Below are 10,996 nucleotides of genomic sequence, written 5' to 3' on the forward strand. Positions count from 1 at the left end.
TACTTGTCCCTCTGACATTGCTGAGTGTACCCTCATCAGAGCCAAACACTGCCATTTGTTCAGTTGCTCATCTTAGTCTGCCAGTCTCCCCCAGCTGAGGGCACTGCATGTGTTTTATTGCACTCTGCCCACTGCAGAAAGAACAGGAGACTCTACTACTTGTAGTGGGAACCTTGGCTATTTGAGTGGTCCAGACCAATGAGGATTCTTGACTGGTCCAGATCAGATGATTCTGACTCATTCATAAGCCAGACTATCCCATGTGGTCCTGGCCTGCTATTTCCTTTACCTACAGCAAGGCCCACTATGCAAAAGTACTGCTAGAAAAGGCAGGAGCCAGTGCTAGCCTCTGAACCTGGCCCCTGACTCTTTATTGACTTGGAGGTTAGTGGGGACAGTTAAGGCTCACCACTGTCAATGATATATGGCCAAAACAGATAGAACAAACTAGGCCAGCCTGGCCCCAAGATGGCTGATGCTCTGCCATGTTCAGTCCCTCAGGAAAATAGTATCTTCTTTGGTATATCTCTCCTTCAGAAAAGCCCTTTGACCACCCCCCCCCAATAGCCAGCTGGACACTGCTTATTTTAGACTCATTACCACCTGCAAATTCTTCAGGAAAAGGATCAAGTATTTTTATAATTTATACTAAAAAGGGACAAACAGAAACAGAAAGATCTAGATCAAATGCCTATGCAATTTTTTAAAAATTATGTAGGGAAGTCAACTCCCTGCCAAGGCAACTAGTCAAATACTAGATGGGGCAAGAGATTTGGCCTGGGTAGTAAAAGTTTAAAGTCTGGCTCAAAAGAGAGGGCCACTGGCAGGTAAAAGTCCAATTCTTCCTTCCATGCCCTGTACACCCTAAATGCTAGCCCAGGCCTAAAAACTCTGCTCTCACTCTGTCAGGGAACTCTGGTCCTCTGTTGATGCCAGTTCTTAGAGGGGTGAATTGGAGTCTAGTTGATTTTTGAGTCAAGTGAATCATTATTACTAGTTTGCTAATATTTTACTTAGGGGCCATTTGATCTTGTTTGTTCTTAATGTATTATAATTGTAAAATTTTTATAAGATAGATAAACTGAGTCTCAGATATTTGAATGACTTGCTTAGGCAATTTACAAGTGTCTGTAATAGAGAACTATCATGGGCCCCTTTCTAAAAACCAAAAGAAGACAGGTCTGAGAAGCCAGATCAACTTGACCTCTGAACCAACATGATCTCAACAGTCCTGCTGACTCCTGAATGCAGTTTGGTTGGACACCAAAAAAAATTTGTAGAAAGAAGTCATAATGTGTCACCTAAGGAGACCACTTCTAATAGTCATGGCTCAATAGAATGAAACGGTTTAAGATGGCAGTCCCAGCCACAGAAGCCCAAATTAAAGCCACGGATGGCACCAAATCAGACTCTCCCTGCCCACTCCCTATACAAAGCTCCTAAGGGGTCTATCATTAGCCACTGGTTGCATTTGCGCCTATCTTTCCCCTCCCCTTCCCCCGCTTCTCTGCCATTGCTGGGATAATGCATGCCAGTCCCATTATTTCTAAGAGTATGTCTGTAGGCAATTTCATGACTAGAAGAGTGTAGTGTTGTGGATATGTGGGGATGGGGGGTGGTGGGGTGGGTGGGGCTGTCAATGATCATCTAAAGGAGTTTAGAATGAAAGCCTGACCTTTGCCTTTCTGTAGAAATTGTGTTTCCAAATGCTTTGGTGCAATGTTTAGTGGCTGTTTATTAAACTTCTGAATTGTACTCAGACTGGAGAGCTTTTATTTTAAATTTAGATTTATTTATTTAAGAAAGAGTGTGCACAAGCCTGGGGAGGGACAGAGGAAGAGGGAAAATATCTTAAGCAGACCCTCTGCAGAGTGCAGAACCTGATGTGGGATGTGGGGATTGATCCCATGACCCTGAGACCACGACTTGAGCCAAAATCAAGAGTTGGACACTAAACTGACTGAGCCATTGAAGGACCGCAAGAGGCTTTTTTTTGGGGGGGGGGGGGTTACTCATCTTTCACTCCCACTCTTAAGTCACCCTTGCTTTCTACTTCTTAACACTATTGAAATAAGCTGGAAAAAGGGTATCCCCAGAGCGAGAGACCTATTACAGTTGAACCAAAATTGAACCCATGTGAAAACATAGCTTTGATTGACTCAAGGGTCTCATTACCTAATAAGAGAAGAAAACACCTGCATTGTTTCCTCTGCTGAATTCTCCCACTCCCAGGAAACAGGGAAAGTAATTCTCATTGCAATTCAACATCTCTAGTCTAGTTCTTTCATATTAAATTTAATATGTTCAAAGCAAAACTCTTGACTCCTCAACACATGCAGTTCTTCCCTTGGTCATTCCTTTATCAATTAACAGAAGCAGCAGCATTTGCCCAGATGCTCAATACAAAAACACAGAAATAAATCTTGACACCTCTCTTTCATCCCCACATTCAGCACATCTGACAATCTTGTGCACTTAGCCTCTAATTTAAATTTCATATTGTACCACCTACTCCTCACTACCATTACCAGCACCCCAGTCCAAGCCTTCATCATGATCTCACGTGGATCACTACAGGGCTAGCCTTTTAAACTGTAAACCAGATCATGTCCCTTGCCTATTTAATACCTTTCAGTGGTATCTGCTACACATAAAATAAAATCCAAAATATAACCTTGGCTTTAAAAGTCTTGCTCAGTTTCCTTACCACAATGCCTGCATCACTTACAATGCATCAGCCATTTCAACAACACATCAAGTACTACTATATCTTAGGGCCTTTATGCAGGGTGCTTTCTCAGCCTAGAAATTTGCTTCCCTTCCTGCTTTGACCTGGCTGACTCCTACTCATCCCTCAGTTTGCACATGAAAGGTCATGTCTCTCATGCCTTGTCCTCCATCACAAACCAGCTATGTGCTTGCTTCCACTCCATTCTGCATTGCTTTCACTATCCCAACATTTATCATTGCTATCTCCCACTAGACTAAGCCCTATAAAGAGGAGCTGTCCCTATACACCACTATGTAGAACTAAAACCACAGTCCAAACTCAGCAAATGCTTATTAAATAAAATAATTTTTGAGCTGGGATTTAAAGGATGTTCAGACTTTGCCAGGCAAAGAAAAGAAGGACATTCAAGACAGATGCACAAAGGCCCAGAAATGCAAAAGACCATAATGAGATATACAGCAAATTTATTTGTCCTGTCTAAGCATTCTACCCATTAGGATGGGTGGCGAATATAGTGGCTCTTGACCCAAGAGGTGATGTGGGGACATAACCTGTCATCTACCTGAGAACCTGGCTACATGCCATCATCTTGCTGACCTATAATCTCAGAAGGTTGGCTTCTATAAACCCAGAAGGCTGATTGCAGTACATGTGAGCTACTTTGGGGGAAATCCACTTGCTGGCCCCTAGAGTTGATGACTCCATTCTAGGGCAACTTTTACAGACCCAGGATCTTAGAGTTTCTCATGCTTACAGCCATTCAGCCTTGCTACACAACAGCACATTTACACTATCCCAAAGCCCACAGACCTTTTTTCGGATCATTTGTTTCAAATGAAATGAACAGAAGTCCATGAAAGATAATAATAACACTGCTAGGTTACACTGCAGACCACTATATTTTATCATGGTCTTAGAACAACTCTGTAAACTGCACTAGACTGGAGGCTTAGGACTCTGCATTCCAGCACATGTAGTTTTGTGCCTATTAGTGTCAAGTTGGGCAAGGGCTCTAGGATCTTTATACACTTCAAGTTGGAAACCCTTTCTGAAACACAGACCTAGCCAATAATAATGCCAGCCCCCTCCCTCTCTCTTCATGGGAAAACTAGGAAAGCTTAATAAATGTTTCCTGGCAAAGTAGAAAGCTAGTGAGACCCTAGTAGAAATTGTATCAGCCAGCTAAATCCAAGATCTTATTCATCACTAAACCCCCTCTGTGCTGATGTGAGGACTAGCTGACTCTGAAACTGTCTAATTTTCTCAAGCTACATTCTTGCTGTGCTGGTCTCCTATGATGAGTTACAACCAACTTTTCCTGTCTTCTATGACACTAGAAGGCCTTTCCCAGGTTAAGGTCAGTGAGAGATGGTACCCAAGGCTGGTGCTCAGGTTAATGATATCTCAGCTGGGAATTTGTTCTACACACTTTGGCTTTAGGTCACAACCATACCAAAATCCCCTTGAAAGAGCCATGATGACAGATGCAGCATAGTCTGAACCTTGGGGAGATGGCCGCTGCCTCTTAAAAGTATTAATATGTGGCCATATGAGAGGCTTTGATCCAGATTAGTCTCTGTCCAAACCCATGAGAAGAATGAGATATCAACATGGTCATGTGGAAAGCTAGTGGTTGTTTGAACAAGTATGAATGGTAAAAAGACACAGGAACTGGGAGGCAAGAATAATGAGTTCCTATCTGGGTTATACAATGATTTCACTTGTAGGACCTTGGGGAGTCAGTTAACCTCAATGTAACATGACTATAATACGAAAACTTCCAGGGAACACTAGGGATGAATGAGCTACTATACATGGAAGATCATCGGAATTGTTAGTTGCTGCTCATATGTAGGGAATAAATACAATCCAAACACTGTTGAGAGTGATGTCACCAAAATGGTGACATAGAACTCATTTCTGATTTTTCTCCCCCTCAAAAGAACAAATAATAACTATTCACAGACAAGACACCACTGAGGGAACCCTAGGACGTGGGACTGAAGCTAAAGCCCCACCCCACTCTACCACAGAAGCCAAGACAGAGTACATTAGAAGGGCAAGAGAAGCAGCTACATGTTGACTGCACATTGCCCCTCCTCCAGGACAGTTCATCACCGCACAGGGAAGTCCCACCAGAGCCTCTGGTTCTTTCGGTAGGAAAAGAGAACCCAGGGAGGACAACCGGCCTTCCCCAGCTTTGTGGAAGCCCCTACTCTAGTCTCACAGCATGAGGACCTGTAGGAGAATTTGCATGAACCAACCATGGGAATCTGATTGTGAGGGAGAAAAAGGAGGGGCTTGTAATAACCAGCAGACTGAGTTTGTACCTGCAGTGCCCAGCAGTAATCTCAACTAGTGACTCTGCTCATCTACAGCACCAAGTTGGGGACATAGTCTGACCTGGGAACTCAGTGAGGTGCAGATCCACCTGATTTGGATCCTTAAGTGAGGAGCTTTTCTGGACCTCGCGCTCAGTTTAGCCACACCCTGGCAGGGTGCTGAGTTATTACCCCCCCACACCCATGTAAAGTGCTTTCTAGTCCCATGTGATCAGAAGGACTAGTGAGAACTCCTGGAAGCTGTGCAGCCCAGTGGTGCTTGAGCCGAGAGGTGAGCAGGCAGAGTAGATCACCCTCAGCGCAGGCATGGAGGATTCCTCTGCTATGCATGGGCAGCGGGATTACATCATAGAATTGGCTGAGGATAGCTGCCAGCCTCTTCCAAACAGAGAGCCTTTCTGGGAAATTGACAGTAGCCTAAAGCAGTCCCTCCCCTCTCTAACCCAGGTAAGGGAGCTGAGACATAGCCCTACCTGCTGTAGAGAGTTTCATTTGACCAGAAGGGCTGTTAAAACCACCTGAAAACTGTTCAACCCAGCAGTTCTCAAGCTGAGAGAAGGGAAGACAGAGATCATAGTTTGCAGAGCAAAGCCGGAGGTCCTATTCGGCCAGGGAATTTGGGGTGTGGGTAGGCTTGAGTTCAGGCAACAAATAAAAGGCTCTACTGGTGTTAGAGCTGCTTCTCCCACTGCACTTAGGAAGGGAAACTAATTTGTAGTTTATTCTGCTTATTGCTGAACAGCCTTTAGCCTGCCTGATTGGGGAAGCTTACCAGAGCATAGAAGGTGCATAGCCTATTCAACAACCCTACAGACAGTGACACTTGAACAGAAAGAACAGCCCATGGCTTTCCCTATCTACAGAGCAAAACCAGTGTCCTTACATGACCAAGATATTCAGTGCACACCCTGGTCTGATTTGGGTCCCCAGACAATGAGACATGCAGGCCCTGGGTCCTATCCTGTTGCCCCACCAGGTCAGGAAAACTAATTCATAGCCCCACCTGCTACTGAATATAGTACCCAGTCCTGAACATCTAGTAACCCTGCCCAGAGATTCCAGGAAATCACAGAGCCCATCCTGCAGACTCACTTTTGTGAGGAAACAAGTCAGCAGTTTTATTCAACTGGTCTCAGCCAGTGACACACTACCTACCCCTGACTTCAGAACTCAAATGGTTGCCTCACCCATAAATAGACCCTAAAAGCAGGCCTCACCTGCCCAAGGACACTACTAGCAGATAAATCCAGAAACTGAATCCAAGCTATCTAGCAAAGAACTATGTCTGCCAAAGCAAACCTACAAAGTCCAAAGAAGGGACCACTTATGCAAATGTACAGATTCAATATAAAGCATCAAGGATCATGAAAAATCAGGTAAATATGACACTACCAAAAAACTAGTAAATCTTCAATAACCTTAAAAATATAGAGATCTGTAAAATGTCACAGAAAAACATTTAAAATAATCTTTTAAGGAATTCTAGTGTGGGGCACTTGGGTTGCATGGTCATTTGAACATCTGACTCTTGGTTTTGGCTCAGGTCATGATCTCAGGGTTGTGAGATGGAGACCTCAATGGGTGTGGATCCTGCCTGGGGTCTCTCCCTTTCCCTCTGCCCTTCCCTTCTATTCACTCTTGCTCTCACTCTTTCTCCCTTTCTAAAAAGAAAAAAGTAAGAATGAAATCTTGCCATTTGCAATGACATGGATGGAACTAAATAATACAATGTTAGCAAAATAAGTCAGTCAGAGAAAGACAAATACCATATGATTTTACTCTTATGTGGAATTTAAGAATGAAAAAAATGAACAAAGGAGAACAAAAGAGAGAGGCAAATGAAGAAACAGACTCTTAACTATAGAGGAAAAAAAAAAAAAAACAACAATAGTTACCAGAAGTGAGGTTCATGGGGAGATGGGTTAAATAGCTGATGGGAATTAAGGAGTGCACTTGTGATGAGCACCAAGTGCTGTATGGAAGTGTTAAATCAATATATTGTACTACCATAATGAATATTACACTGTATGTTAACTAGAATTTAAATTAAAACTTAAAAAATAAATAAAATTGAGGACAGGAAAACAATAAATAATATTAACCAAACTTTGAGTTGGTTCTTAAAATATCAGATTGACAAACCTTTAGCTAAACTAACTGAGATAAAAAGAGAGAAGACCTAAATCACCAGAAATATATATGAACAATGAAAGATTACAACTGGTACTATATAAATGCATCAGATCCTAATAGAAGAGTATAAACAACTATGCACCAAAAATCTGGACAGCCTAAAGGAAATAGAAAATTCTTAGAAACATACAACTTACTGAATACATACTGGAACACACAAAGACTGAATCAGGAAGAAACAGAAATTATTAATATACTAATTATTGGTAAGGAGATTGATTCAGTAATCAAAAACTCCTCAATGAAGATAAGCCCAGGACCAAATGGCTTCACTGGTGAATTCCTCAGACATTTAAAAATTAATGCCAACCATTCTCAAACTCTTCCAAAAAATCAAAGAGGAGGAAACACTCCCAAACTTATTTTATGAGGCCAGCATTACCTGATACCAAAGCCATGAAATGACACTACTAGAAAACTATGGATCAATATCCCTGCTGAATATGGATACAAAAATTCTCAATAAAATACTAGAAAAATAAATTCAACAACACAGTAAAAGGATCATTCACCATGATCAGATGGAATTTATACTTAGGATACAAGGACATTTCAACATACACAAATCAATCAATGTAACACAGGCATTAATGAAATGAAAGAAAAAATCATATTATCATCTGAGATGTAGAAAGAGCATTTGACAAAATTTATCAGCCCCTCTTGATAAAAACTCTTAACCAATTGGGTATAGAAAGAACACATATCAATATAATAAAGGCCATAAATGATAAGCATCACAGCCAACATCATACTCAATAGTGAAAAGTTGAAAGTTTTTCCTCTAAGATCAGGAAAGAAGGGTCACACTCTGACCACTTTTTTTTTTAAAGATTTTATTTATTTATTTGTCAGAGAGAGAGAGAGGGAGAGAGAGTGAGCACAGGCAGACAGAATGGCAGGCAGACACTCTGACTACTTCTATTCAACGTAGTATGGTAATCCTTGCCAGAGGAATCAGACAAGAGAAAAATACAAGGCATCAGAATTGAAAAGGAAGAAGTAAAACTGATTCAATTTGCAAATGGCATGACTTTACATATAGAAAATCCTACTCTAGAAAAAATGCTGGATCTAATTAATTCAGTAAAGTAGCAGGATATAAAATTAACATGCAAAGTGAGTAATGCTTCTATACACTAACTGGATTATCTGAGAAAGAAATATAAAAATGACCCCATTTAAAATAGCACCAAAAAGAATAAAATACTGAGGTATAAACTTAACCAAGGAGGTGAAAGATCACTATTCTGAAAACTATAAGACCTATGGAAGAAATCAAAGACATAAATAAATGCAAAGGTATCCCATGTTCATGGATCGTAAGAATTAATACTTTTAAAATCTTATACTACCAAAAAGGATGATAGATTCAATACAATCATTATTAACACCCTAATGGAATTTTCAACAAAAGTAGAAAAAAGAATCCTAAAATTTATATGTAACCACAAAAGACACTGAATAGCTGAAGCAAGCCTGAGAAAGAACAAAGTGGGAGTCATGACATTTTTTGATTTCAAGGTATACTATAAAGCTACAGTAATCAAAACAGTACAGTACTGGCATAAACAAGCAAACAAAAAATAGACCAATGGAAAAGAATTAAGAAATAAAACCAAGCATCTACAATCAATATTTGAGAAGGGAGCCAAGAATACTTTCTGGAGGAAAGTCAGTCTCTTCAATAGAGTGTGGGAAAATTGGATATTTACATGTAAAAGAATGAAACAATACTGCTGTCTTACATCACTCACAAAAATTAACTCAAAATGGATTAAAGATTTAAATGTAAGACCTGAAACATGGAACACCTAGAAGAAAATATAGGAAAAAAAACTCCTTGACATGGGTCCTGGTAATTCTTGTGATATGACACCAAAGAAAGCAAAATCCACACAACCAAAAATAAAGAAGGGAGACTACATCAAACCAAAAATCTTCCAGACAGCAAAAGACACCATCAACAAAGTGAAAAGACAACCTATGGACCTGTAAAAAACTTTTGCAAACCATATACCTGATAAGGGGTTAATATCCAAAAAATAAGAAATTCATACAAGTCAAGAGCAAAATAATAATTATCCAATTTAAAAGTGGGCAAAAGGCACCTGGGTGGTTCAGTCGGTTAAGTGTCTGACTCTTGATTTTGGCTCAGGTCATGATCTCAGGGTCATGAGATCAACTCCCACCTCTGGCTCCACACTTAGTGGGGAATCTGCTCAAGATTCTCTTTCCCTTCTCTCTTTGCCCCTCCCCCTGCACCTCTGTATCTCTCTCTTAAATAATTAATTTTCTAAAAAACAGGCAAAGGACATGAGTAGACATTTTTCCAAAGAAGATATATGAATGGCTAACAAGTACATGAAAAAAATCTCTTCATTACTCATTATTGGGGAATGCAAACCAAAACCACAATGATATTCACGTCATACCTGTTAGAATACTTATCATCAAAAAGACAAGAGACAAGAAAATGACAGAGTAAGGGGATCCTGGTCTCACCTCATCCCACAGACACATCTAACAGCTACATCTGTACAATAAATTATTTAAATGACCTGAAGACTGCTAAACAGACTCCACAATTAATCTTAGAGTAGAAGCCACATCAAAAAGGATAGGAGAGGGCGCCTGAGTGGCTCAGTGGGTTAAAGCTTCTGCCTTCGGCTCAGGTCATGGTCTCAGGGTCCTGGGATCGAGCCCCGCATCGGGCTCTCTGCTCAGCGGGGAGCCTGCTTCCTTTCCCCTCTCTGCCTGCCTCTCTGCCTACTTGTGATCTCTCTCTCTGTCAAATAAATCTTAAAAAAAAAAAGGATAGGAGATGCAAAGAAACAGTTGAGAGCCAAAGCCCCCATAAGCCTAATCACAAATGAGAGGGACACCACAAGCATTGAGAAATTAGGGGATTAAACCGACAACAGGCACCCTAGGCTTAGGAAACCCACACAGGGAAGACAAGCTCCCATAACATTTGGCTTTGAAAACCAATTGAGCTTAACTTTGTGAGTTTTTACAATCAGTGGAGATTAACTCTGGGCACCTTAAAAACAGTGGCTTTAGCTCCACAAGAGCTGGAAGGTGATAAGAAACTAAGTCCCCACCCTCAAAGAGCCAGCGTAACAAATAACCTGGCTGAGACACAGAACAGAAGCAGCAGTTTGAAATATATCTGGAAGATATATCAAGGAAATTTATTTACTAATTTCAGAATATATTCTGGAGGGGCAGAAATCTTTAGGTGAATTCTTGAAGAACAAAGGTGCTGGTATGTACCATTTTCCTCCCCACCCCAGCCTAGATAGCCACACACATGCAGAAATCAGTAGAAACACTCTCTGCCTATCTTGTTAGCACTGCATTCCCTACCCCCCAATTCCCCTGTGGATCTGCCCCATCCAACTTGTCCCACTTACCAGGCATCCCTCCAAAGTGACTCCTTCCCTGATATACCCTACAAGCAATTCTGGCAGGGACCAGGGAATGGCACCATTCCAGAGACTCCTGCCCTAGGGAGAGGGGGAAAAAAACACATACCAGTGCACCCACAGTCACAATAGCCAAACTTTATAGTTGGCAGCACAAAGGCAACATCCTGCTGATCAGTGCAACTACAGCCTTATGGATGGACTAGGGATAGGCACCTTGTCTGACTGACAGCCTTTCCACCAATGAAAGCCTCTCAGAGGGCAGCACAGGGAAAGTGCCCTGCAGTTCAGTATAACTACAG

This window comes from Lutra lutra, chromosome X, assembly GCF_902655055.1.
Source record: "Lutra lutra chromosome X, mLutLut1.2, whole genome shotgun sequence".
NCBI lineage: Eukaryota > Metazoa > Chordata > Mammalia > Carnivora > Mustelidae > Lutra > Lutra lutra.